This window comes from Canis aureus, chromosome 7 (genome assembly GCF_053574225.1).
Source record: "Canis aureus isolate CA01 chromosome 7, VMU_Caureus_v.1.0, whole genome shotgun sequence".
Lineage (NCBI taxonomy): Eukaryota > Metazoa > Chordata > Mammalia > Carnivora > Canidae > Canis > Canis aureus.
The window spans coordinates 62,066,658-62,090,781 of NC_135617.1; the positions used below are offsets into that span (position 1 = coordinate 62,066,658).

Genomic DNA, 24,124 nt, shown 5'->3' on the forward strand with positions numbered 1-24,124 from the left:
GTCCTATGTTGGGTGTAGAGATTACTTAAAATCTTTGAAAAACAATGCTATAGCTCTTACTCTGGTTTTACTTTATTCACTTGGCATTAAGATCTATGAATGGTTTTGGATATACATTTAACTAATTGCTTCTACCTGCAACATGCTATTCCACGGTGTACGTCCATTCCCATAGTGATGGGTGCCTAGGCTACCATAAACAATGCTACCAATAACAGTCTTGTTTGTGTTCATTATGGGCATGTCTGAGAATTTCTTTGGGGTACAGACTCAGGAGTGGCATTGTAGCATAAGTACTATCAGGCTGCCGAGTGTATATACCTTACAGGCTTCATATTCTCAGTACTTGATATTAGCAAGTTGCGTCCCATTTCTCATATTTTAGTTAACTGTTTCCCTTCTGTGAAATAAGCATGAAAGAATAAACATAGTATTAAATTTTTCTTTTTACTGAAGTATAATTGACATCTAACACTATGTTAATTTCAGGTGTATAACATGATTTGCTGTTTGTATATAATGTGAAATGATCACCACAATAAGTCAGCATACATTGTTATAAAATTTTTTCTTACAGTGTAGACTTTTGCAGTGCAGACTTTTTCTGCTGTCTTGCTAATTTAATTTGCTTAAAGAATAGATCTGGGCATTTTATTATTTTTTAAAGCTGGAGGAGTTTTTGGTTTTGCATTATATTTTGCAGGATATTAATATATTTTCTCGAACTTCAAAAAAAGGAAGAAAATGATACTTTATACAATAGCTTGTTTTCTTCTTGATTCCAAGAGAGTGAAATGAACATATATTTATTTTTAAGTTTTATTTATTTAAGTAATCTCTACATATCATGTGGAGCTTGAACTCAACCCCAAGATCAAGAGTCGCAGACTCCTGGGACACCTGGGTGGCTCAGCAGTTGAGGGTCTGTCTTTGGCTCAGGACTTGATCCGGGGGTCCCGGGATCAAATTTTGCATTGGGGGATCCCTGGGTGGCGCAGCGGTTTGGCGCCTGCCTTTGGCCCAGGGCGCGATCCTGGAGACCCGGGATCGAATCCCACGTCGGGCTCCCGGTGCATGGAGCCTGCTTCTCCCTCTGCCTGTGTCTCTGCCCCTCTCTCTCTCTGTGACTATAATAAATAAATAAAAAATTAAAAAAAAAAATTTTTGCATTGGGCTCCCTGTGAGGAGCCTGATTGTCCCTGTGTCTTTGTCTCTGCCTTTTTCTGGGTCTCTCATGAATAAATGAATAAAACCTTAAAAAAATATATTTTTATAGTATTTGGGGATTTCTAGAGAAGAGCATATTTGCTGAGATGCCATTTCTTAGAGACTTAGAGAAAGCTGGGCAGCAGTTTCAGATTCGCTGGTGAATCCCACTACTATTTCTTTCTGTCTTCAGAAAGGATAAATGTCTCTGAAACAAAATGTTGACTTGTTTCGACAAATCTGCAGTATTTGTGCTTTCCTGAGGAAACAGTAGTGTCTTAAGCATTTTCATTTCTTACCAAAATATGATGCAGTCAAGTTATTCTTTTGAGTTTGGTTTAAAATCTGCTTGACTGGGGATCCCTGGGTGGCTCAGCGGTTTAGTGCCTGCCTTTGGGACAGGGCGTGATCCTGGAGTCCCGGGATCGAGTCCCACTTCCAGCTCCCTGCATGGAGCCTGCTTCTCCCTCTGCCTATGTCTCTGCCTCTCTCTCTCTCATGAATAAATAAATAAAATCTTTAAAAAAAAAAACTGCTTGACTGTGTGAAAAAGGAATTTTAATTTGTGAAATGATTGATATAGCTATAAACTGTGAACTTTCCCCAATAATACTGTAATATATTTAAATTTTTCCTTTTTTTTTTTTCTGGTTATGACTTTTGAGTTAAGTATCAGCAAAATATTATTTCCTGCTCTTGTTTTCAAACAAAGCCATACTCTATGCAAAGGTGTAGTGTGTTTTTTCCAAATAATTTGATTTTACACTGCCTTGAAAAGTACATTTTTTATTATTTTCTTTTTCCTTCAGAAATCTTGCTTGGAAAACCATGATTTTAGATGTGATTTTAAAACATTCTTTTTAACCTTTTCAAGAATCTTTTAAAATTTAACATTTATCAACGCTAAATAAAAAGTACCCTACCTGCTTTTCCTTCCCCCAACATTTGGCCTCTACAGGGACCTCCATTTTCTATTCTTCCAGCTGTTTCTTTTGGTATTTAATGCCACACTTGTAGGCAGTAGGGCTTATGCTGCTCTTTTTAAAAGTCTGTATAACTTGTTCTCTAGACCTGCACAGCTCTCATTCTTGGATCTATCTTACTGTATAACATAGATATTTCCTTCATCTCCCTATGTTGGGACCCTTTGTCTTCCCTCTTCAGTGTTTATTTTTAAGCAATTCTTCCCTAAGGTTCCTAAGAGCAAGCTGCATAGGATGTAAATTTGAGAATCTGCATGTATGAAAGTATCTTCCTTTTCTCTCATACTTGGTTCATAGTTTATCTGGGAATAGAATATAGAATAATTTTCTGAGTTTAGCAGGAATTGCTTTATTGATTTTTAGCTTCTGTTGTTGCTAATGAAAAGTCTGATGATATTCTCTTTTTTTTTTTTTTTTTCTTTCCCCTCCTTGGTTCGAGGTGGTTTAGGATGCCTCTGATGTTCTGAAATTTTATGATAATCTGCCTCATTGTGAGCCTTGTGTTGAGCAGGGCACACTGGGGCCCTATTCAATTTACAAATGTAGATTTTTCAGTTCTGAGAGATTTTGTTGAATTCTTAAATTCTAACCAACCTCCCCCGTCTCTCCCTTGCCCTCAGTTTTCCTTTCCTTTCCCTCCTGAACTCTCTTTGGTATGGAATGTATGGTGATGGGTCCTTTACTTTACCGCCATCTTTTCTATTTCCATTTTTTTGTCTCTTTCTGGAGTATGTCTTGAACTTCATCTTCAGACTCTTCCAATTAGTTCTGTGTTTCTGCTATCATACTTTCAATTTCCAGTTTTTTTTTAAATGTTGCTTTTTTTTTTTTTTTTTAAGATTTTAGATTTTAGGGGTGCCTGGGGTGGCGCAGTCGGTTGAGCGTCTGACTCTTGATTTCAGGTCGAGTCATGATCTCAGAGTTCTGAGATCAAGCCCCATGTTGGGCTCTGTGCTCAGTGCAGTCTGCCTGTCCTTCTCCTTCCTCCTCTATGCGTGCATTTTTTTTTCTCTCTCTCTCAAATAAATAAATAAAAATCTTTATTTTTTTAATTTTTAAAAAAGATTTTATTTATTTACTCATGAGAGGCACAGAGAGAGAAAGGCAGAGAGACACAGGCAGAGAGAGAGAAGCAGGCTCCATGTGGGGAGCCCGATGTGGGACTCGATCCTGGGACTCCAGGATCATGCCCTGAGCCGAAGGCAGAGCTTACCCACTGAACCACCGAGGTGTCCCAATAAAAATCTTTAAAAAAGGATTTTATTTTTTTGCAATCTCTTCGCCCAGTGTGGGGGCACAAATTCATGACTCCAAGATTAAGAGTCGCACACTCCACCAATTGAGCCAGCCAGGTGCCCCTCTGAATGTTGCTTTTTAATAGTATATTTTTGTTTCATGGGTGGAAAATTTCTTTTCTGAGTATGTTAATTGTAATTACATTTTTTTCTTCAGCCTCCAGTACCATCTGTTTCCTTAAAATACCTTTACTTGATCATTTCTTTTGGTTTTTCATTTAGGGGATTTCCTTAAATGTATAGCCTTGGCTGTCTTACTCATGTTTTATAATGAACCACTTGAGAAGCTGAAAGCTGGATTTGCTGGAGTGAAGGCTTCTAAAAGTTGGCTGGTGGTATTATTCATTATAAGGTAATTAAGAGCTCACTTCTAGCAGCCGATATTTATAAGTATTTTTCTGTTGGCCAAGTTCTTCCCTAGAGAGAATGCTCCCATCATTAGTTTACACCCCTGGTTGCAACATTTGGGAGTCTGAGTGGGGAAAGAGCAGGGGCTATCAGCCTTTTAGGATATCAACTTTCCCATAATCCCCATTTTTTTAAATTTTAGACTACTAGGCATGCCCCTAGTTGTGTTTGAGTCCAGGGTCTCTCTAGTTTGCAAAGTAGGCTTCTCATCCCCTGACCAATGGTTGCTTGGAGTCAGGGTTGAAATCTTGGGGCAGAACTTTCATTCTGTACTCCTTTTTCATCCCTGCCTGCTACCCCCACATTCAGAGGTATTCTGTGCTTCACTGGTGTATTCTAGCACAATTCAATTTGATCTGGGGTTCCCCTTAACGTGCTCTTATGCTCTAAATAAAAAATACAGTCTGTTTCCAGCTTCCACAAACTTTGTTGTAGTTTTTTCCTCTCCTATTCTTTGTCCTTGTAGATCTTGTTTTTATTCCTGTTTCAATGGAATTATAGAGAGAGCAGAGAGGCAAATGTAAATGTTCAGTGCATCATGTTTCACTGAAAATCTAAATTTATTCTCTAGTGCCCTGGTTCAGTACAAGACTTAATAGGTGAATGGCTTGTGGCAATTGCAAGATTTTGCTACAGTGCAGATTTCTGGATAACAAAGTTTATTTTGTGGTTTGCTATCCTCAGGATTAATGCCTAACATGTACTTTGCTATAGAAGAATGACGTCTGAGTGGCTTTGGGAACTTCACAGATACGAGTAGAGTACCTGGGTGGCTCAGTTAGTTAATCTTCTGCCTTTGGCTTAGGTCATGGTTCCAGGTTCCTGGAATCAAGCCCCACTTCCTACTCCTTGCTCAATGGGGAGCCTGCTTCTCCCTCTCCCTCTGCCTGTGGCTCCCCTTCTTGTGTGCACTCTCTCTCTCTCTTTGTCGAACGGATGAATAAAATCTTCAAAAAAAAAAAAATCAGGAACTTTACAGATAGAATAACAGAACTGTAGATCACTAAGTAACTTAAATGTTCTTTTATGGATGTGGAAAGAGACCCAGAGTGCAGAAGTGGTCTATTTATGTTTTCTCATCTATCTAGACTAGAACTGAGTCTGTACTCCAGTTGTCTTTTCCTTACCACTATGGTTCTATATTGTCCCACTAAAGTAACTGGAAATAGAAGCCCTTTATCCATTGCTTATATACCCAAATATCCTGTGTATGCTTTAAGTTTGCAGTCATGAGTGTAGGAGATTTTTTTTCTTTCTGTTAATTTTTAGGGTCCAGTTTTTTTTTTTGTTGTTGTTGAACTTCACACTTGAGAAAATGTGCATTTTACCACTTAAAGATGTTTCTGTTTTGAAGAATTTATAGTAAGCATTTAAAAGGTTTTTTTTTTCTTCCTATTATTCCATTCTCAGTGGGTTCCAAAAGTTCTTAGAGGAGAAAGGTGGCAATGCTTTCCTGAATATAATTATAGCAGGTGAAGTAATGTTTTTTTTAAGATTTTATTTATTTATTCATGAGACACACACACACACACACACACACACACACAGAGGCAGAGACACAGGCAGAGGGAGAAGCAGGCTCCATGCAGGGAGCCCGATGCAGGACTTGATCCTGGGACTCCAGGATCACACCCCGGGCTGAAGGCAGCGCTAAACCACTGAGCCACCGGGGCTGCCCTGGGTGAAATAATTTAAAACAAATCAGGATGCCTGTTAAAATTTGAAAGTAATGTGGAAAAGGGAAGCAGGTGTTGTAAAAATATCATCAGGTTTCTTTGGAGAAATCCTAGGGTGCTTTCTTACCAACTTTGCAAAACTCAGTTCTCAGTGCTTCTCCTCTAAGACCTCTTCCTCCATTTTACCCATGGGACATAAATTTTTTTTTAAGATTTTTATTTATTTATTTGGGTGAGAGAGCAGAGTAAGAGAGACAGCACGAGCAGGGATGAGGGACAGAGGGAGAAGGAGAAGCAGACTCCTTGCTGTGTAGGGAGTCCAGTGTGGGGCTTGATCCCAGGACCTCTAGATCATGACTCTAGCCAGAGGCAGATGCTTAACCAACTGCCTGTGGCACCCTGGGACATAAATCTTTGTCTTATTTCCCCATTCCCTCCTATATTCTGTATGTGGTACATTTGCCCACAGCACACTGCCAGATTCATTATATCTTGGCATAGAATTCTTTGGTGATTTTCATTTCTGTCTAAAATCTTTGGGGGCAGACCCCCTACATTGTACTTTTGACCAAATTTACTTACACATGTATTTATGGAATGCCTTCTCTGACTGAGGTACCGGGCTCCTCTGTTGGTGCTAGCATCTGGGTGGGGGGTGCATATTAAGTCTTAAACAGATACCTGATGGTTGGTATAAATTCACCTTTTTCTCTAGTCACTATTTCAGAGCAATTGAAAGAATGGGCTCTGCCCCTTCCTTTGTGTCACCTTGGTGGCTAGCAGTAACAGCTGGGAGCAGAATGAGGGAAAGCCTGTTGCTTGGGAGCTCAGGGGTCTAATGTTCCCTTATGTGGAAAGTGAATATGTTGTAAGGGAAGTTCTCTGAGATTCCTTACAACCTCCAGGTTTCATGATTATAAAGAGGTGCCCCCAGTGAGTCAATGACAACTTTTTTAGAAGTAGCCCACAAAGAAAACCGTCTTGTAGGATTGAATGGAGTTCAATAGAAATATTTCCATAACTGAGCTAAGCTGCTGCATACATAATCTAACGTAACATAGAACACTTTAAATGATAGAGCATTGATTTCATTTTTTGCTTTTTTTCCTCTTCCCCTCTTCTCCGGTTAAACAGTGCTTTCTCATTATACTTTGGAAATAGTTTAACTTTTATTTTTTTCTAATTTTTTTTCCTGTGAAATATATTTTAAAACATGTACACTTTATTTTATTTTTTAAGATTTTATTTTTAAGTAATCTCTACACATTGTGGGGCTCAGACTCACAACCCTGAGATCAAGTGTCACATGCTCTATCAACTATCAACTGAGCCAGCTAGGTCCCCCTAAACATATGTACATTTTAAAGATAAGTGAAACAAAAGCCAGGATAACCATCCTCTAAGTGTAAAAGTTCCCTGTGTGATCCTCCCTTACACCCAACACCAGATTAACCGCCATCCTGACTGTTATCATGAAAGTTAGGATTTTGCTTCTTTTTATTATGTTTTAAATTCTGAACTTGGAAATGGATTAGCTTAAAATGAGAGGCCTTCAGTCTTTTGACATATGTGCTTTATTTTTTACACAAGGTAATACTAGAAAAATAATAGATGATGCCATTGACTCTTCTGAGCACTTTCCACATTATAACTCCCCAGCAGCTGTATGATATAGGTGAGGAAACTGAACCCAGGCTAGGAATTGGGTCCTACTGAGATTCTGATCCAGCCAACCTGATGTCTAAACCTGCTCTCTTGGGATCCCTGGGTGGCTCAGCGGTTTAGCGCCTGCCTTTGGCCCAGGGCGTGATCCTGGAGACCCGGGATCGAGTCCCACATCAGGCTCCCTGAGTGGAACCTGCTTCTCCCTCTGCCTGTGTCTCTGCCTCTCATGAATAAATAAATAAAATCTTAATAAAATAAAATAAACCTGCTCTCTTAACCACAACATCTAATTAGGGTATTGTTTTATAATTTGATACAACCTTATATTTTTCAGATCTGGGTTTATTTTGTATCTTAAAATACTCTAACCAGATAACAGAGCCATCAAGCTCTGTATTGTTTCTGCTAGAACTGTTCCATTGGAAAGCTCTATAGGGTTTTGGTTCTTGTCCAAATACTCCTAACATCTCATTGCTTGGCACAGATAAAGAGCCCATCAATTGATCTAAACCTTATCGTATCTTTAGTGTTGTCTATTTTAGAGCCCTTCTAAAATGTTCATTTTATAAATATCAGTTTTTTAATAGGAATTTCAGGGAAAATCAACAGTATCACTTTATGTTTATAGTATAGTGAATAGTGATATGTAGGTTAGCTTTAATTTTTAATTAAAGAGCTGTGATTCTTACTTTCTTCTTTTTCCTTTTTAAGTAGTCTCTACACCCAGTGTGGGGCTTCAACTCATGACCCCAGAATCAAGAGTCACATGCTCTACTGACTGAGCCAGCCTTCAGTGATAAGTCATTATGTTTATTTTTTTATTTTTTATTTTTAAGTCATTATGTTTAAATTTTAAAATCAGAAACTGTTTCTATAGGAGTACAGATTTAAAAAAAAAAAAAAGGAGTGCAGATTTACAGCTCAGTCCCTTCTTGGCACAAAGCTTTGTTCTTTGCCAATGGTATTGAGTTACTGGAATTGCACTAATCAAAGCAGTTATCTTGGGCCTAAGTGTTGCTGTTTTTTTCCTGTGTGGTCCTGGACCAGTCATTTAACAACTGATTCAAGTATCTATCTTTCATTCATAAAGTGCCCCTGGCACCCACCTCATTGTGAGAATTAACTGAGCAAATATATGTGAAAACACCTCACTTAGCATGGTATCTAGTAGGAGTATAATAAATTTTCATAAATGTTCTCTTCCCATTAAAATTGCCACTCTGTGCTGACAAAATTGTTGTATAGTATTTTTAAAAATATTCTTGGTAATGACAACTAATGTTTTTAAAATGATTTGGATGTATGCTACAGACTGAGCTCTACCAATTAATGATTTTTGTTATATGTGGGGTGTAGAAAAGCAGGATTAGATTTAAGCACAGTGATGGAATAGCAATTCTGGTGCATGCTGTATGGAAGGCCATTTTCGTGGCTGCCACTGCTGCTCTACAAACTAAATGGGATTTGGTATTGCTTTTGTTTGCATATATTTATCTTGGATGATTGGGGAGAATGCAAGTATATCTGCTATTGCTTTTAAGTCATTTTAATTTTTGTGAGAAGATATTCCCAGTGTGGCTAAGAGCTTATGCTCTTTAATCCCTATAAGCTGTTAGTTAAGACCAGGGTGTTATTTAACTAAAATAAAGATGCAGTTACCAAACACATTTTAGGATTCTTTAGCTCCACAGGAAAGGTCAGGTTCTTGAATCCTAGCATGCTCCCCCAAACCCCTGGAATGTTCAAATATCAGTCTCTTCTCAATAAGTCTTTCCTATTTTTAGTAGCAAAGAAAGAAGAGCTAACCCATGTGTAGCTCTTGTCAGTTTACAATGCATTGCACACACATTTTATTTGATCTATGCAGCATCCTTGGAAGGGAGTAGAGCTGATGTTATATCCACTTACAAGTAGGAAGGTAGAGATCCCAGGACATTAGTGAGTTGCCCAAGGTTACACTGCTAATAAGTGACGCTCAAACTCAAGCCTTATGATTCTAAATCTGACTCTAGCACTCTCCCGTGTTCTTATGCCCCTTATAAGTAAAGAGACCCATCTAATATCTTATTAGATACAGAAAGCCAATCAAGGCAGATGGATTTCTAAAATTTTTATTTAAAACTTTTTGTTTATTTGAGAGAGAGAGAGATTGAGAGCACACACACACATGTGAGTATGAGTGGGGGAGGGATAGGAGGAAGGAAAGAATCCCAAGCAGATTCCATGTTGAGCATGGAGCTCTACACTCGGGGCTCGATCCCAGGACCCTGAGATCATGACTTGAGCCAAAATCAAGAGTACATATTACTTAACTGACTGAGCTACTCAGACACCCCTAAAACTTTTTTATTTTAACCACACAGGCATTTAGGGAAGAAAATTTCTAATGTGGGGCATGACCATCTTTTAGTCTGAGGCTGTGGATCTTTTACACATCATTGTATTGGTCCTAGTTTGTTTTTATTTTGGAAACAATGTGAAAGTGTTCTGTTCTACAACAAACATGTACATGTGGAGAGATGAAAAAAATTACAGTTTATAGTGGTGAATGCCATGTGAAGTTTTTGGGTTTTGAGGGGTTTGCTTTTTTTTTTTTTTTTTTTTAAAGAGTATCTATTTGAGAGAGAGTGTGTGAGTGGGGGTGGGGAGGGGCAGAAGGGAGAGGGAGAGAATCTTATGCAGCTATTTCATGCTATCCCTGAGCATGGAACCCAGTGCAGGGCTTGTTATCACAACCCTGGGATCATGACCCGAGCCAAAATCAAAAGTCTGATGCTTAACTGACTGAGCCACCCAGACGCCCTTGCCATGTGAAATATTTAATTGAAAATACTTTGTAGGGGTACCTGGGTGGCTCAGTGGTTGAGCGTCTGCATTTGGCTCAGGATGTGATCCCAGGGTTCTGGGATCAAGCCCCACATCAAGAGCCTGCTTCTCCCTCTGCCTATGTCTCTGCCTCTCTCTCTCTGTGTCTCTCTTGAATAAATAAATAAAATCTTAAAAAAAAAAGAAAATACTTTGTAAATATTATCATATTGCTCAAGAATTAAAATTTGAGATAAAGGTCATTTTAAAAGAAGAGGTCCTCTATCAATAATTCATTCAACCAACAATATATATTAAGTGAGTAGGACTCTAGAATGAATGAGAAACAACCTGTTCTCAGGAAGCTCATAGTCTAGGTTGACATTCTGTGTACACTGTATAACACAGCTTCATAAATCCATGGACCACATTTCTGTTTAATGATGAAAAAGGATTTTAATAAACAAGTTATAAGAAATGAGTTCATTTGGCAAGTGAACTTATATTTTACCACTTAGATTATTCTGAACCATGGTCAGAGTGTGTCAGTACAATCCTAGCACCCTTTGTGTTTCACAGAAAATCATAAATCTGTTTTGCAGTTTCTGTGCAGAGGTCCTAAATTTGAACTTAAACCACTGGTCATTGTTTTTTTTAATTTTTTTAAAAATTATTTATGATAGTCACAGAGAGAGAGAGAGAGGCAGAGACATAGGCAGAGGGAGAAGCAGGCTCCATGCACCAGGAGCCTGATGTGGGACTCGATCCCGGGTCTCCAGGATCGCGCCCTGGGCCAAAGGCAGGCGCCAAACCGCTGCGCCACCCAGGGTTCCCACCACTGGTCATTGTTAAAAACCCATGGCAACTAATAACTTAGAACATTAAAGTCAGCAGACCTTGATCCTTTTTTTTTATTTTATTCTTTTTATTTTTTATTTTTTTGATCCTTTTTGTTCATGTTCTCCATACTGTACTCTGAAATGTAGAGTGTTACATGTTTTCTTTCTACATAATTATTTACTCTGGGTAAATATGGGTGGTGTGTACAAATTTTGGAATTTCAAATTTGAGTGGGCCTGAAGATCACAAAACTCTTCAGTGGCAGAGTATGGACTGAAACCCAGGTTTACTGACACCTAGCTTTCTCTCTTCCTGCCAGCCTGTGCTGGACTTCCTAATTTAGCATATAAGACATTTAATTGTGGTCTTCTTAGAAGAATTTTACATGAGATTTCTTTATTTAGTGGTGGATGGATGTAAAATTTTTTTTCTTATTGTGTAAGTTTACTTTTGTGTCATCCAAGGCTTTGGCCTATTTTTTACTCTCATTAGATATGACTGATTAGTGTCTGAGTGGCTCAGTTGGTTCATCTGCTTTCTGCTCAGGTCATGATCCCAGAGTCCTGGGATCAAGCCCAGTCGTGTTGCCCTTTTAGCAGGTAGTTCATTTCTCCCTTTACCTCTACCCCTCCCCCATCTTGTGCTCTCTCTTACTCTCTCTCTCTAAAAAAATCTTTTTAAAAAATTAAATAAATGTATTGATATTCTTGTGATCAACTTTTTAAACTTGAAAAATAGGGATCCCTGGGTGGCGTAGCAGTTTGGCGCCTGCCTTTGGCCCAGGGCGCGATCCTGGAGACCCAAGGATTGAATCCCACATCGGGCTCCTGGTGCATGGAGCCTGCTTCTCCCTCTGCCTATGTCTCTGCCTCTCTCTCGCGCGCGCGCTCTCTCTCTCTCTCTCTGTGACTGTCATAAATAAATAAATTAAAAATTAAAAAAAATAAACTTGAAAAATAATATAAAATATATACTTAAAATACTTTGAGATATATAAAACATTTGGATGACTGGGTGGCTCAGCGGTTGAGTGCCTAGCTTTGGCCCAGGGCATGATCCTGGAGTTCTGGAATCGAGTCCCACATCAGGCTTCCTGCATGGAGCCTGCTTCTCCCTCTGCCTATGTCTCTGCTCTCTCTCTCTCTCTGTGTCTTTCATGAATAAATAAATAAAATCTTTTTTAAAAAAAGATATATAACACATAAACTATATTTTAAAATACATTAACTATGTTGAATCCTAGTTATATTTAATATTTAGTTACATTTATTTTATACCAATATTTAGATAACCTTAATTACCTAAAATATGAATCTATTCTACTTGGTGAGCCATCTGAACATTCCCTATGTATTAATGTATGTTAACTACATACATTAATATTAGAGAGCTCTTTAAGGAAAGGCATTCCTTCTGTCACTTTGATGTTAGTCCTTGGCGCTAATGTTCCTTCAGAGCAGAAGCCTGCTTTTGAATTCTAGCTCTGCCACTTAATAACCATGGAACTTATTTGTGCTTTAGTTTCACTGTCTGTGAAATGGGAATAAAGATAATAACTAACTCAGTCGTACGAAGTGAATGAGTATATGTGAGAGTGCTTAGATGAGTGTCTGGCACACATTTAAAACCATGTAAATGCCATCAGCAGCTATTATCATCATCATCATTGTTATTGTTATTCTTTGACAGAATAAGGTGAGGAAGTTTTTCAAGAATGGGCTTTATCCTCTCAAGCCCTGAACATTGCTCTAAACTAAAGATAGAAAGATAAAAGAAAGTTGCTAAACCTTTGTTGATCATTAGCTCTGTGCTAGGCAATGACCTAGCATTTTTTTTTTAAGATTTTTAATTTATTTATTCATGAGAGACACACAGAGAGAGGCAGAGACACAGGCAGAGGGAGAAGCAGGCTCTATACAGGAAGCTTGATGTGGGACTTGATCCCGGAGACTCCAGGATCACACCCTGAGCTGAAGGTAGATGCTTAACCTCTGAGCCACCCAGGCGTCCCATGACCTAGCATTTTACCTACATTCTTAGTCCTTTTACCAGTGCCCTGAAGTATATTAGAAAACAATCTCAGACAAATAAGAAATTTGCATAAGATCTTGTGCTAGTAAGTGGACACCATGATGATAACTGGTCTTTGTTACTCTGCATCCTGTACTCTTGCCTTTCATGACACCAGAAACATGAGAATTCAGCAAGTTTCCCTAGGAGGTAAGCTTGAAATTTGCTTGCTAGGGACTTTATTTTTAATGACCATTTAAAGGATGTTCCATTTTCGTTTGTTCCTTCTATAGTGATTTGTTTTATGTATCTGTAATTCTACCCCTCCCCATTCAAAAGTATATTGCAGTAGTTTAAATGATGTAAGTGGAACTGAGATGGCAAATATTTGGACATATGGAGTCTTATTAATAGTTGTCAGAATTAAGCTGAATTATAATTTCCCATTTTTCAAGATCACTATCACAATTATTGAAGTCATTACTCCTGAAATTAATAGAGGTTTCATAGAGCTTTTAAGCTTAAACTCCAGGTAGCTGCATGTCCTAGGTACTGACCCTTTTTTTGAATTTATAAATAAAATTCATGAAATTGCTTTTTTCTTGCTGTATATTAGTTCAACCTTATGGATTGTTTCCCCTATAGGTAATAGAGAAGAGGAAACCTAATCAATGGCAGTGGAATAATATGGAAGAAGATGGAAAAAACTTGTTTAATGGGTAAGAATAAAACTATAAAAAAAGGTTAATGAAAATTATTCTTAATAGTGTTATGTATGGCCAATTTGTAGCAAGTGGCCAAGGTTGGTATACCCTTCATGTGAGTGATCAGTTACTATATTTGTCTTATTCCCCTTCTGAACTTTTACCACATTCTTCCTTCATACTGTTGTGAATTTCTCAGTTCTATGAGTTAACTTAAACTAAGAGAGGACACAGCCATATTTGAAGATAAAGGTAGGATCTGGAGATCAGGCACATATTAAAACAAGTCTAGGGTAGGTCTTGAAGCTTTGGTGGTTGGATTCTCTTTTTCCAAATACTACCAGCTGCTGTGATGTTAGGCTTATGGTGGCAGTCCTGCTTGTTTAGGCAAGAGCAGATTGTGTCCATGGAATTCCACAGAAGGTCTGATAGAATGTGTGATTAAATTAATGAGATATAAAATGTTTTAATGCTACAAGTCCATACATTTTTATTGTCAATAATTCAAACATTATAGATAACCAAACCCTCTACCTAAGTCTTAGCCCCTTCCCAGGGTATGTAAGTGTATGATATGTATTTGTGCAACCTTCTTCTTTGCCTAATGATTCAAAACTTGGGATTAGAAGCTGTACTGTTTTTGACTAGCCATCATTAACTTGATATTTGGGCAACTTAATTTCTTAACAAACTTAATTCTTGGGTGTAAGTGGGGACCGTAAAATTCCTGTCTCATCGTGATGTTGAGGATTAGTTGGATAATACATCTAAAAAACTTGGAATAATGCCTGGAACATAGTAAGTGTTGAGTAAATGTTAGCTATAATTTTGTTATGTATTCTAGTTAGCATTTTTATGTGCTAGCCCTCTATAGATTAATCTTTTTCTGATTCAGTACAGGAGGTAAGTCATCTTGTAGAAGGTCAGCCCTAGAGGCAAGAATTTTAAATTTTTTCATGAAAATTTTCTTTCTGGCTTTAAGCTTCAATTCTTTCAGAGTCTGCTGCTAGGCTATGTGTGAGAACAGTTACACACCTTCAGCTCTTACTGCATATGTCGTGGTGTGTATGATGCTTACAGATATGCATGAACTACCTTCTGGCTGTGATAATTTTATCTTGCCCATAGAAGTATCTGTGTTAAAGCAGGTTGCATGATTCTCTTGTTTCTAGATAGATATGTCAAATTTTGTTACGATTCCTTCAGTCTATGTTGACAGAAAAGTCTTCTTTAAATTTCTTCTCTCTTGTTTCACAGAATTGTAATAATTATGAAAATGTCTTTGGTGTCTTTTCCATGACTTGTCAGCACTTTTTAGGTAGTGCAGACAATTACCTATTTTTAAGAAGGAAGGACATTAAGATAGTCATCTCTTCTTAATATTTTCCTCCTATATTGTCCTGGAACTTTATTAGATTATTATGAACTATTCTGTCTGCTGTGACTATCTTAGAAGACTAATATATAAAAATAGAAGTTAACATTTACTGAATACTTTTTATGTGGCAGGCACTTTTTGAAGTGTTTTACCCACTTATTCATTATCTCATGTAATCCCATCATCTACTTACAAGGCAGATACTGATATTAATCTTCATTTTAAAAGTTGAGGAAGCTGAGGCACAGATTAAGTAATTTGCCCAAAGTCAAAATTGCAAGTGGCAGATTTCAGATTCAAACCTAGATCCTCTTTTCCAGAGCCTATAACTGCTGGCCTCGTTAGTAAAACTCATATAAAGTTTGTTAAGGTGGGTGTAAATTTAAATAAGATGATAAAACCAAATATTTCCTGAACAAGTCACCATAACTAATCTGATTTTGCTTGCCTATGGGAAGGAAAATTTGAAATCATGTATCTTCTTAAGTATGGGAAAATGACAATATGAGATGATTATCCATAAGTAATTATTTGTCTTGGACCATCCTTAAATGAATACAGCTGTTTTGCTTCTTTATGAATCATTTGTAGTAGTTAGAAAATCACTTGCACCTAGCAAAGGACTAATATTAATATGTATGTATGTTTAAAAGGGATTAGAATGAGTTGATTTGTAGATTGCCAGTTAGCTGCTATTTGTAGAAATGGGCTCTCAGAAAGATTGAGCTGTGCAGCAGTTTGGAACTGATTAGTGATTGGAAATTGTTCTTTTGTCCTGTTAAATAATATTTGAATGACAGAAGAAAGTTATGCAAGGAAAGGAAGGGCAGGAGAGAGGTGACTTATGGATCTTATAATTAGCATGTCACTTAGAAGTAATGGTCTAAAAAGTCAGTGTACATTAACAATCGACATTTGTCTAGGAACTGGAAAGAATTCTAATACATGGTTTTCATTCTGGGCTATATTTTATCAGAATCGTTGGCTTTTCTTTTCTTCACATAGCAATTCATTCTCCGTTGAAATATGGTAAAGTACAAAGGATAAGCAACATTTACAATAACAACTACAGGGGCACCTGGGTGGCTCAGTGGTTGAGCCATCTGCCTTTGGCTCAGGTCATTAGCCTAAGGTCCTGGGATTGAGTCCTGCATTGGGCTCCCCACAGGGAGCCTGCTTCTCCCTGTCTCTCTCATGAATAAATAAATAAAATCTTAAAAAAAAAAAAAAAGAATAAAGTGTGGCCATATATGGTCAGCATGTTTTCCTTTTTCCTCTCCATCTTAACACCCATTTCCTGTTTGAGAATCCCTTCTAATTGTTGATCAAAGTTACAGCTTTTAGCATACATCTCTTTTACAACAGTGTCTTAAGGAGTGGTCTAGGGCCCCCTGAGACTCTTTCAGGAGTCAAAGCTATGTTCATAATAATACTAAAACATTACTTGCTTGCAAGTCTATAGTGGAGTTTTCCAAAAGCTGCGTGGTGTGTAACCAATTGAATACAGAAATAGATAGGAGAATCTGGCTGTTTTCCTTAATTCAGACATTGAAAAGATTTGCAGAAATGTAAAATAAGACCACTCTTCTCTAGATTTTCAGTGAGAAGTACTAAGGTTTGTTTCTATGTTAGAATGTAACGGTGACCCCAGTCTGGGCCAGAAGGTCATGGTGCTCCTGTCTAGTAATTGAGTGGATTGTGAATGGTCACAAGCAGTGCCTACCACACAACACCTCCGTGTACATTCTAGGGACATCCTGATAGGCTGAAGCTATGTCTCCTAGCCTAGAGAAGTGAGACTTATGCTCTTTTTTCATAATTGTGCTGGGGGGTATATTCCAGATTATGGAAGCTCTGGAAATCTGGAAAAAGGAGGGCTTCACTTTAAGTAGGAATACCATCCAACCTTTCCAGTGATCTCACTGATATGTGCCATATTTGGAGTGTTCTTTGTGTTGGTTGCTCCCTACTTTAGGAGGACCAAAAGGACCTTACAGGATAGCTGTTTGGTTGTACTGAGCATCTATGTTGCAGACAAGTTCTAGGGGCTGGAAGTAAGTCAGTAAGCAAAATAAAAACAAAAACACTTCTGTCCTCATGAAGCTGCCATTCCAGCTCTGGAATCCTTTGCTGTAGTCACACCTCCCTTTCCAGAACATTTCAGAGTTGGCAATAGACGCTGTGATGCTCAAGCCTCTGTGTCTTGAGCACTGACTGATATTTCTCAGTGGCTGACTGCTGAGGATAAAGTGGAAACTGCTTGACATTTTGTGATGTTTTAAAATTATTATTATTATTATTATTATTATTATTATTATTATTATTATTATTTAAAAGAAGTACCAAATGGTTTGGAATTTTTCAAATCATATATGAAACACTAGCCTATCTAGTTCACCCTTATTGTGGCTGTTTTAATCTTATTTTGTTTTCAAGTTAGTGCCATTTTTGTTAAGAACCTTAACTTAAAAAAATTAAATACCAACTGATGTTAAATTTATTCTATTTATTCTTCATTATTTGAAGAAAAATGTCCATACATGCATGAGATTTTCCTTGCCCTGTGCGTTGCTCCCAAGACCCTGTAATTTGTTTAATAGACTTTTGTACAGAAAGAGATTACTTGGCTCATTAGATTGAGTCACTTAATAATGACTTGAAGGTTAACTAATGCGGCCATCAGACTCCTGCTCACCGGCTGGACGTCTATCATATCACTAACTTCAGTCATTTCCAACTGCAGACGATTGGGAATACCATTAGAATATTAATGGAAAAAGAAACTGACATTCAAAATGTGAATGACCAAAAATTATCTCTAAAGATTATTTTAATTTTTAAGATACGCTTTAATAGAAGCTCCTTTTTTTTTTTTTTTAATTGGGCGGCATTGTGACCTTCCTTTTATTGAAGGTGTTAAAGGAGCTTTTTAATCAGAATACACCAAACAGCTGTTGTCTCTTCAGCACTGCTACCTGCCAGGCACCCAGTTTCCAGCTGTGCCTGGTGTTCCAAAGACCAGACTGTCTAGGGCTCAAATAAAATCCTGTCTTTTGCCAGCAGGTAAGACATAGTCTGCTGCTCAGGGCAGAGGTGGGGTAAACGGAGGGGTCCTTTCAACAGTGTCCAACCAACCTTTTTTTTTTTAGTAATCCCTTAAATCCCACTCCTTACCTCTACCTTCAGAGGTATGTGGAGCCTCTAATTTCCAGGCCTTTCCTGGTTCTGAAGTTCTAACCAACTTGCTTGCTTATTTCACCCTGGTGTGAGCAGCATTTAAATTTTAGCATGCTCTTGTATATTACACTTCCCATTCCTCTGTTTGCTTTCCAGATTCCAAAATTTCGATACTTCTCATGTACTATTTTATTATCTCCCACTGTTTGTCTTTATGAATTGATGGCCTTTATTACCCTTTATATACTGATTTTACTGGGATTTTGAGAGGAAAGGAGATAAATGTGTATTCATTCTGCCATATTTTACTGGAAGCCCAGGTTTTAACATGTATTATCGAGTACATACAGCATCCTAGGACTTGCTAGACACTTGGTCTTTTCTCTAATTTAAAAATCCCTTCAGGGGCACTGGGTGGCTCAGTCAGTTAAGCATCTGTCTTTGGCTCAGGTCATGATCTCAGGCTTCTAGGATTGACCCCCCAGGTTGGGCTCCCTGCTCAGTGGGGAGTCTGCTTTTCTCTCTCCGTCCCCTTCCCCCTGCTCATGCTCTCTCTCTCTCTCTCTTTTGCTCACCCTCTCAAGTAAATAAATAAAATCCTTTAAAAAAATCCCTTCAAGTTCTATTGAGTTTAGACTATTCATTCACATTAGTGCTATTCACCTATTATTTTTTGAGTACTTTCTATATGCTAGGCACTATGACATAAACTATTTCATACGATCAGCACATCCATTCTAAGGCATATAAATATCATACCTCATTTTAATGATTCTGGGAACAAATTTAAAGTTACAGGCCCAGTAAAAGGTAATGGTGGGTTTGAGATAGTCTTTTAAAACAAATGAGCTTTCTGTGTATCAGCTATCTCTAAGATATTAGATAGATGACCATTGTGGATATATATATATATTTTAATGTAAGCTCTGCTTGAACTTATGACCCTAAGATCAAGAGTCCCATGCTTTGCCAACTGAGCCAACTAGGCACCCCAACTATTGTGGATTTTTGAGCAGGGGTATACAGTATAGGATGAAAATGCTGCTTTTGCTTAATACTATGATGATATTTAGGGTATATAGTAGTTCTAAAAAGATAGGAGTCATCAAGATCAATTAGCACTTAAAGGTGTAATGAATGGCCCACAGCGTTAAGGGCCTAGATTTGGGGGGAGAGAGCAATAGCAATGAGGAAGGTAATTAGGTTTAAGAAACGCGTGTGCACATGCGCACACCTGTGTATGTGCAAGCGTGTGTGTGTGTGTGGGGGGGAGAGGGCGTGGGGAGGTGGCATTTGAATCCATTCTTTTTTTTTTTTTTTTAAAGATTTTATTCATTCATGAGAAAGAGAGAGAGAGAGAGAGGCAGAGACACAGGTGGAGGGAGAAGCAGGCTCCATGCAGGGAGCCTAATGTGTGGGACTCGATCCTGGGTCCCCAGGATCACACCCTGGGCCTGAAGGCGGCGCTAAACTGCTGAGCCACCCAGGTTGCCCTGAATCCATTCTCTTAAATGAGCTGCTATAACAAAGAACTTAGCCCTGAGCCTTGTACTCTGGTTTCTGAATGTGATTAGTAGACTTTGGTAACCACCTTGACTGTGACATGATGAAGGAGTTAAAGAGAATGTCAAGTTTTCAAGTCAGGTGAATAGGGGTGCCATATCTAGTACTGAGGTAAGGTGGGAAGAAGCACAAGGGGATATTAGTAAATTTGAACAACATTACATGTGAATGTCTTGGTTTCTTGGAAATACAAACATCTGACATGTTTTCTGTATTCCTTTCTTTGTTTTTTGGCATTTCTCTGAATGTCCTATAATAATACCATACACTATTACAGAAAGCTGACTTCATTCAGTCACATGATTTCTTAATAGGTACCCGTATTTTTGAGCTACTCTTTAGTATTTTTATATCTGTAATTTGAAGGCCATTTTTTTTTACTTTTTGGAACCAAGTACTCTGATTTCATCAGCACAGAAAGTGTTTTTACAAATCAATTCTTAAAGACCAGGAACCGAATGTAAAAGACATGAATGGACAGTTCAGATAAAGAGAAAAAAAACATTGATAGTCACCATAATTAAAGGCACACAAAATATGTGTGTGTGTGTGTGTGTATAATTTTTCAAATGTGAGATGGAAAATTATTTAAAGATGTGTCAATCCTGTACTGGGAAAACATGAATTCTCAAATATTGCTACTGGGAGGTGAGGGAAGGAGTGTAAATCAGTGCAGCCTTTGGTGGTTCAATGGTTGAGCATCTGCCTTTCAGCTCAGGTCATGATCCTGGAGTCCTGGGATTGAGTCCCACTTGGGGCTCCCCGCAGGGAGCCTGCTTTCCCTCTGCCTGGGTCTCTGCCTCTCTCTGTCTCTCATGAATAAATAAATAAATAAAATCTTTAAAAAAGAAATAAAATTTAAATGTATGTATTCCTTGTCACAGCAATTCATCTTCTGTAAATTATCTCATAGACACTTGCATAAGTGTGTCATGATAGATGTCAAAGAGTACACGTGGCACATTGTTTGAAAATAGCATAATTCTTCATTTGTAGAGGAGTTAGTTAAATGAATTAGGCCATCCATGTCATAGAACATGGTATATAGTCTTTAAAAAAGAGTGAGATAAAGCTAGATGTATGGGAAAAACCTCCAAGGTATCTTAAAGTTAAAAAAAAAGAAAAGAAAAGAGAAGAAAAGAAAAGAGAAGAAAAGAAAGATGTAGAGGTGCCTGGGTGGCTCAGTTGGTTAAATGTCTGCCTTCAGCTCCGGTCATCTTAGGGTCATGGGATGGAGCCCTGCACAGGGTTCCCTGCTCAGTGGGGAGCCCAGCCCCCCTTCCACTTGTGCTCTTTCTCTCTCGCTCAAATAAATAATATATTTTTTTAAATGTAGAATAATGTGTATGATAAAGTCAAACATGTTTCTAAAAGCATAAAATATTCTGGAAATGTGCTGCAGAAGGATACTCAGTTAACAGTAGTTACCTCTAGAGAGGCAACCAGGGACAGAAAGCAGAGGGAGAGCTGTACTCTTGCAGTTTTATATTCTCTACACATCTTAGTTTTATTTTTTCAAGTGTTAAAATTAATAGGAAAAAACAGGACTCCAGTTGTCCAGTTGTCCTTTGCTAAACTTTTTTTTTTTTAAGCAAACTCTACCCTGAACATAGGCTTGAACTCCCCACCCCAAGATCAAGAATCACAGGCTCTACTGACTGAGCCAGCCTCGTGCCCCTCCTTTGCTAAACTTATAATGAACCCTGGGATGCCTGGGTGGCTCAGCTGGTTGGGCATCCAGCTCTTGATCTCAGCTCAGGTATTGATTTCAGGGTCATGGGTTCAGGTGCCGTGCTGGGCTCAGTGCTAGGCATGGAGCCTATCTAAGAAACAAAAAATTATAATGAACCTTGCTTTCCATAATTAAAACAAAATTATTATAGAAAATTTCAAACTTTGGGTGCCTGGGTGGCTCAGTTGGTTAAGCATCTGCCTTCAGCTCAGGTAATGATCAGGTCTTAGGATCCTATTCAGTGGGGAGCCTGTTTTTCCCTCTCCCTCTGCCGCTCCCCCCCTGAGTGTGCTTGCACACTCTCACACTCTCTCTCTCGCTCTCTGTCAAATAAGTGGATAAAATCTTTAAAAAAAAAAGAAAGAAAATTTCAAACTTTATCTATACCCCTTCCCTCTTCCTTACCCTACTCCTGGGTTCTTTTGAAACAAATCCTAGACATCATATGATTTCATCTATAAATAGTTTTTTATGTGCCTCTAAAAGATAAGAATTAGGGCAACCTGGGTGGCTCAGTGGTTTAGCGCTGCCTTTGGCGCAGGCTGTGATCCTGGAGACGAGATCCGGGATCGAGTTCTGCATTGGGCTCCCTGCGTGGAGCCTGCTTCTCCCTCTGCCTTTGTCTCTGCCTCTCTCGCACGCACTCTGGGTCTCTCATGAATATATTTGAAAAAATAAAAGTTAAGAATTATTTTTTATAAACATTACCACAATAATTATCATGCATGTAAATATTGACAGTAATTCCTTGATATCACCAAATTCACCAAATACATTAGTCAGTGTACAAATCTCCCCAATTATTTCATTTTTTAAAATAGTTTGCTCATTTGATCAGGATCTAAATAAAGTTCAAACATTGCAGTTAGCTGATAGTATCACTCTTTCTTGCTTCCATCCGCTCTTTTTCTTTGAAACATCTTTTTTAAAAGATTTTATTTATTAGAGAGCATGCACGAGAGAGGGTGCTTGTGCATGCACACGCAAGGGGAGGGAGTGGGAGAAGCAGACTCCTCACTAAGCGGGGAGCCCTGATTTGGGGCTCAATCCCAGGACCCTGGGATCATGACCTGAGCCAGAGGCAGACGCTTACACAGCCAAGCCACCCAGGTGCCCCTCTTTGAAACCTCTTTGTCCTATTTGGGTCATTTGTCCTGTCAAATTTCCTTCAGCCTAAATATTGATGACTGTATCCCAGTGTTAGTTAACTATTATTAGATTGTTTACTGTGTTGTCTGTAAATGAGTAGTTAAATCCAGAGACAAATTAGATTCATGTTCTATTTTTCAGGAAGAATTCTTTTTTTTTCTTTTTTTAAGATTTTATTTATTTATTAATGAGACACACACACACACAGACACAGGCAGAGGGAGAAGCAGGCTTCATGCAGGGAGCCCGACGCGGGACTCGATCCTGGGACTCCAGGATCAGGCCCTGGGCCAAAGGCAGGCACTAAACCACTTAGCCACCCGGGCTGCCTTTTTTTTTTTTTTTTTTTTTTAAATTGGAGCTCAATTTGCCGACATATAGCATATCACCCAGTGATTCTTCCATTTCAGGAAGAATTCTTAGTGAGTGTCAGTATATATTTCCATCACGAAGTACATAATGTCTGGTTGTCTTTTTTTTTTTTTAAGATTTATTTATTAGAGAGTGCAAGCTGAGAGAGGGGCAGACAGAGAGGGAGAGAATCTCAAGCAGACTCCCTGCTGGACACGGAGACCAGTGTGGGAGCTCAATAACATGACCCTGAGATCATGATCTGAGCTGAAACCAAGAGACAGATGCTCAACTGACTGAGCCGCCTAGGCACCCCTGTCTGGTTATCTTTTTGGTGTGTGATATCAGTAGCCACTGATGATGATTGCCTAGGCCCACTAATTCGTAAGAGTCTTCCATAAATGGAACTATTAGCTAGTGGCCAATATATTAAGTATCCTAAGTATATAATTTTTGGATATGGGTTATTTTAAATACTTTCTAAATTTTTATATTGTCTGTAGCTGTTGCTGCAGCACACCATTGGTGTGCCAGTTTATCTTTGAACCCTTTTATCATGGTATAAAGTTTTCTATTTGATCAGTTGGATCATTATGTTTTTTTAAACCCCAATTAAAAAGTTACTTTTGGGGTGCCTGGATGGCTCAGTTGGTTGAACATCTGCCTTCGGCTTGGGTCATGAACCCAAGATCCTGGGATCAAGCCCTGTGTCTGGCTCCTTGCTCAGTTTGGGGTCTGCTTCTTCCTCTCTCCCTGACCCTCCCCTCTGCTTGTCTTCTTCTTCTTCTTCTTCTTTTTTTTTTTTTTTAAGATTTTATTTATTCATGAGAGACACACACACAGAGAGAGAGAGAGAGAGAGGCACAGACACAAGCAGAGGAAGAAGCAGGCTCCATGCAAGGAGCCCAATGTGGGACTTGATCCCGGGTCTCCAGGATTACACCCTGGGCCAAAAGCGGCGCTAAACCGCTGAGCCACCCGGGCTGCTCTCTGCTTGTGTTCTTGTTCACTTTTACTCTCAAATGAAAAAATAAAAAATATTTTAGAAAAAAGTTACTTTTAGTTTTTCAGTTTTCTTCTGGATATTTTTCTCCCTCTTGAGTGTATGTAAAAGGAATCTCAGATATGACTACTAATAATTTGCCAAGGAGAAGACTAGATTAGAAAGTTGTTTGTTCATTT

General features: G+C 38.5%; 1 protein-coding gene across 3 annotated transcripts in view; it reads left to right on the plus strand.

Moving 5' to 3' along the window:
• USP49 (ubiquitin specific peptidase 49) overlaps positions 1-24,124 on the plus strand; it is an 81,788-nt gene that overhangs the window by 7,882 nt on the left and 49,782 nt on the right. For all 3 annotated transcript variants that reach the window (XR_013383528.1, XR_013383529.1, XM_077904035.1), the window contains exon 2: positions 13,534-13,607. The gene's annotated coding sequence lies outside the window, so the exon portion shown is untranslated. The remainder of the gene's footprint in view (positions 1-13,533; positions 13,608-24,124) is intronic.